This window comes from Dipodomys merriami, unplaced genomic scaffold (assembly GCF_024711535.1).
Source record: "Dipodomys merriami isolate MVZ:Mamm:240054 unplaced genomic scaffold, mDipMer1.0.p SCAF_262, whole genome shotgun sequence".
Classification (NCBI taxonomy): Eukaryota; Metazoa; Chordata; class Mammalia; order Rodentia; family Heteromyidae; genus Dipodomys; species Dipodomys merriami.
Window position 1 is genome coordinate 1,091,900 of NW_027204071.1, and position 5,774 is coordinate 1,097,673.

Sequence of the window (5,774 nt, forward strand, 5' to 3'; positions counted from 1 at the left end):
GAACCAAGAATTGAGGGCCATGGCTAGAGCAAAATGCCCTGAGAAAAGATGGATTCATTTTTGTCAAAGACACAAGTCTCTATAGGAACTCTCATTCTAACTGATTTTCTTCCTAGTAATATATTCACAGAATATGTAGACTATGTAATGAATGAACAATGACATATGCATAATATTTGCGAATATGGAGGGAATTAAGAAAAAACTGCAATGGCCAGAAGTAACTGGTTCTTTGAAAGAGAGCTGGTAGGTTCTTTGTTTGGTCTCTACGCCTTTTAGCACGGTATTTTGTATTGCATTCAAACATATGAAGTTCTTAAAATGTAAAATCAGGACAAATAGTTAAAAATAAGGAAATTTTCCTAATAAAGTATACAAACTGCATCTTTAAATTCAGAGGTACTTAACTTGAAATTTTTCTCACGTTAAATTGCCTTTTGTTCCACCGAAGAGTTGATATTCGAAAATTCCTAAAGAGAATTATTTTTTTTCTTTTCTTCCTTTTTAAGGAACCATAGTAAGGTCCACCTGTTTCTGCTGTGAGCTCTTTCTTCCACTTACTGCCCAGTTGCTGTCAATACTCATCCCCATACGAGACAAGCAGCTCACATCCTGCCTTGATGACATGACAGGTTTGGTAGAAGATCTACCTCTGATACTGAAAGGCCCTCGGATTCTGATTCTCAGCACACCTGCCACAGTTCATATACCTAAAGTTGAAGCAGGCACAGGAAGGAAACATAAGAGGGTAAGTTTCTGCTCCCTTTGGATCTACTCCTAATACTCATCCACTCTAGAACTCTAAGTGCACTGTTTTCAAAGCTCAGTTCCAGACTTCTCTTAATCCTTATTTGTCACAAATAGATTGATTTCCAGATTCTCTAAATTGAGTTAAAGTTTATGTCATAGATTTTGGTGGGGACATGCATTCTGTTTCTAGATTAGCACACATAATTTGACATTTGGCCCAAGTAATTTTCCTTAGATTGGACTCACTCATGCACCTGTCTCCACTATGTTCCCATAGAAATTCAGAGAATCATTTGTCTTATAAAGACAATAGAGGGAAATTTGTTTATTCATGATGTTGTTTCCTGATACGACAATGGTTCCCCATGGCACAGGGCTGCAGGACATACCATAGAACCACTGCTTTCTGAACCTCACCACTGCTCCAACTCTGCTTCTACGTGTTTGAGTATACCCTAATAGACTAAAGTTCTTTCTTGTAGGTTGTTAGGGCACTATGTACTTTGCAAAAACTACGAAGAAAAATTATAGTTAAATACTCCTACAATGAAATTGTCCTTTCTATCTCCACATGTGTTTCGCAATTACTCAGGGAATATGATTTATTCAACTACTGAGGATAATTCTTTGACTCGTATACAGTATGTGCTTTACAGATGCAGGATCTATGAATGAAGTTAGGCGCTTTGGTTTTTCTTCTGATGTCTTAATTTTGTCTCTCATGGAAATTTTTATTTTGATACAGTACACATATTTATATGCATACATACATACATACATACATACATACATACATACATACATACATACATACATACATACCAGAGCTAATGATTGAACTCAGTAACTAAACTTACCTCTTGCAATACAAGCAGTCTACCACTTGAACCACTAGCCCTTTTTGTGTTGTTTATTTTTGAGGTATTTTTTGTCTGTCAAGGGGCATAAACTCTGTGCCTGAATGTTGTCCTTCAGCTCTTCAACTCAAGGCAAGCGCTCTACCACTTGAGCCACAGCGCCGCTTTTGATTTTCTGCTGGTTAATTGGAGATAAGAGTTTCACAGCCTTTCTTCCATGGGCTGGATTTGAACCATGATACTCATATCCGAGCTTTCTGAGTAGCTACTTACAGGTTTGAGCCACCAGTGCACAGTTTGTTTTTGAGGTATTATTTACCCTGCTGTCCTGGGTTGCCATCCTGCTTGTGCTTGCCTGGGTTGCTGGAGATACTTCACTTTATCCAGCCATTGTACTTCCACAGTAGCTGGGATAACAAATGTGCACCAACGTGCTCAGCCATTGTTAGTAATCGGGGTCTTATAATCTTTTATGCTAGGAATGGCATCAGACTGAGATCTCATCATCTCTATCTCAAAAGTCCAAATTAAAGGTTGAGCTATGGAACCCAGCTATACTATTTATATTTTTATTTCTTGTCCATCAAATATTCATAATTTTGAAAGCACCAAGTACAGCAAAAGAAAAATGGAGATATGGGAATCCATATGTGTGATAATCAGGGTGCAAGTATTCTGAGGATAATATCCTCTTAGGAACCATGAAAATGACTGCTGGACTCACTCCAGTTGGCCTGGGATTTATTTTTTGCATCTACACATAGAAGTTACTCCTTTTTGTGATCTGAGTTTCAGAAAGACAAGCTAAAGGCTTTTGGGTAATAATCGGCAAAATCACATTACTTGATTCCAGTGATGCTCTTTGAGCCTGCATGGACTCAGTAGTTTTGAACACATAAGATGCCGTCTACACATCTGAGGGGATTTGTCATAGTCCTAACAGAGGCTCCTTAAGCAAGGATGCACTTTGCCTCTAACACACTCTGTTTATATGCGCTATACTTTGATCCTAAATCAGCATGTCCATGTTTATGCAGATTCCACAAACACATACAATTATTTTGTCCATGTCCTAGCAATGCTTCATTGGAGGCACAGGGGGACACATGGAGTTAGAGAAAGGGGGGAAAGGGAGGGCATTTCTTACCATCTAGGAGTACCTATTGTCTGCATCTTCATCTTCTATGATCAAGCCCTCATAGGGGCTGAAGTGCAAACCCAATGGCAGATCAGATTCCTCATTCCATACTCTAAGCCTAGCCTCAGGGTACTGTACAGACGAATTCTCAGCCCAGTGGGCAGACTGAGGACTGAATGGTCATAATGCCCCTTGTCCACCACATTGTCTCTTACAAATATAGGTGGCCCATGAACAGTGTAGCTGGTGATGAAGAAGTTCTGACACTGCTCACAATCTGAGGCAAGAGAAGCAAAAATTAGTCCTGAAATATGTACATTCCCAGATTTAACAATCATGAGAAAGAGCACAGAATGCATATCATTGTCGCTTAGTTCTTCATGTGAAGTTACTAGAGTAAACCAGTAATTGGGGGCCAAATGACCTGATGAATTATTATAAAAGCACATTTGCCTTCTGTTTGAACAAGCACAGAGGGTTACTTACACAGGTAATCATCATCCTGGGGTTTACGGATATCTTCATAAGCATAACTCTTTCTTTCCTGTAGGATGTACATGCTCATTTTTACCTCCTTTTTCCTACGTCCAAGTTGAAAAACAATGGTTATTTAAGTTGGGGATCAACAATCTTTGTCCCTATTTCTTCAGAAAAGTAAAATCTCTTACTACCAAATTATCATCTATTCTTCTCACATACTCTGGTCCCCCATTAACCTTTGACTCAGAGATACAAAGACTTCATTTGAACACTAACTACAGGTTTCTAATTCAATTTTAAGTTTTGGCCATTCCCATTTTCAGGTTTAATTTCGACTTCATTAAATTTCTTATAAAGTGGTATTTGATGAATTTATTCATTCAGAATATTTGTTGAGGGTATGTTAAGTATTGAGCAAAGACGAGGACATACAGGATTGAAAATGTGTGGTCACAGATTTATCAGACACTTTGCGTTTATCTGTTATTTTACCTTTTACTTATCATTTTCAGACAACATGCAGGCTGTACACATTTTTCTTGTCAGTCCTGGGGCTTGAACTCAGGGCCTGGCACTGTCCCTGTGCTTCTTTTGCTCAAGGCTAGCACTCAACAACTTGAGCCACATTGCCACCTCTGGCCTTTTCTGTTCATGTGGTTCTAAGGAATAGAACCAAAGGCTTCATTCATACAAGACACATAATCTACAACTAAGCCACGTTCCCAGTGCAGTCTGTGCATCTTTATCTATGTTCTTTAGATTAACATTCAGAAGTTCAGGGAGAATGTAAAATGTGTCATGGCCTAAGTGCCTCTAGGTGGATAATAACCCAAGTGTGTAACTCCATTGTGAAATTCTTATGTGCTGCTCATTGGAAACCTAATTACTAGTTCCACAGCTTACTTCAGCCTGTTTGAACTTTCCAAAGTCCATCTCACATAATCAGATTACCCTCAGCAACCTTGCTAGAATTACCAAAATTAGTAAATTTCCCAAATTATTTTCTCTTACCCAATTTTTGTTTGCAGTATTGTCCTTGTGTATTTGCTTCTCCAAGAGGGAACACTGGTTTCTGGGCCTCTTCTAATCCACTTGACTTTGAGAAATTTATAATTCCTGAGAACTTCTTCAAACTAGGTTCCTTACCTAAGGTTGTCTTGGGCATTCCCTTCAATGAAAGTCACATATAGAATTGGAATGTATTTCCTAAGCCTTCCATCTCCTATCAGTTTTCTCTCAAATCCATATAAGTTAGACTGAGGGAGGGAGAGCACTTGAGAATACAAACCAAAAAGCAAACAAGTTCTGTGAATGAAGGAAATGAAGCTTGGAAGAAGACATGACTAGTGGTGACATTTAATGAAAGAGAACACGGGGAAAGTGGAGAATTACAAAACTTGGTTGGAAAAAGGTATGACAGAGCAGTGAGAATAGGAAGAAATTATTGGCAGAAATCTATATGGACAATTAAGTACATTCAAATTGCAACTAGTTATAACAGATGACTTTGAAATTAGTTTGACTTTTTTCTATGCAATTTTGCCTGAAAAAGTATGTACCATATAATAATTGTATAAATTGGTATACATGTCTGTTTTTGAGATGATAAGGTAAAAAAAAAATGTGATACGGTAAAAAAAAGAAAATGTTCATCAGGCAGACTCTAGTGACTCGTGATTGTAATCCTAGTTATTCAGTAGGCTGAGAGCTGAGGAGTAAGCTTGGCAGCCAGCCCAAGGAGTAGTAAGACTCATATCCACTTAACCATCATAAAAGCCAGGAGTGGTATTGTGGTTCAAGTTGTTGAGTGCTAGCCTTGCTAGCACAAAAGGAAGGATCTGGAACAATGATTAGTCCTGATTGTAAGTCTCAGGCCCAGCACCAAAAAATTTAACATTGAATCTTGTGAATTCTTAAAATAAAGCATCAATGGGACTAAACATTTCTTTCTGCTTTTCTTTTTTCCAGTCCACGGCCTGGGCCCTTTCCCTGAGCATCTTTGGCTTGAGGCTAGCACTTTACCGCTTGAGCCACAGCACCATTTTCAGCTTGCTTTTCCTGTTTATGTGGTACTAAGGAATCAAACTAAGGGCTTCATGCATGCTAGGCAAGCACTCAACCATTAAGCTACATTCCAAGCCCCTAATTATTTGTTTTTGAGCCCTGATATAAATTCACTTTCTGTGACATCCCTAGTTGAAATAAATTAGTTGAAATTGAATTTGAAGACATTAACTTCAGTATTTCTCGAGCCTGTTACTTTTACTTAAATTTCAAAACTGATTAATTATTATATATATTGATTTTAACTTGTTTATCCTGAAAATATTGAGGGGGGTTCAGTTGAGACTTCAGACCTCTGAAGAACGATCAGTTATTGTCCAACCACTCAAAAGACTCACATGTAAAGGCTACAGCTAAACAAACAACTATGGAAAGTTCCAGAATCAGCTAACTAAAGCTCAGAAGAAGGGACCAATCCTCCTCTTCCTCACAGAATTGACATTTGAAATTAGCCTCAGAAGGACATGTGTCTATGTAAAATATTA

General features: G+C 38.2%; 1 pseudogene; it reads right to left on the reverse strand.

Annotated features, from left to right (window-relative positions):
• Positions 1-403: 403 nt before the first annotated feature.
• Positions 404-3,304, reverse strand: LOC138837108 (histone-lysine N-methyltransferase PRDM7-like; annotated as a pseudogene).
• Between the last annotated feature and the right edge of the window lie 2,470 nt (positions 3,305-5,774).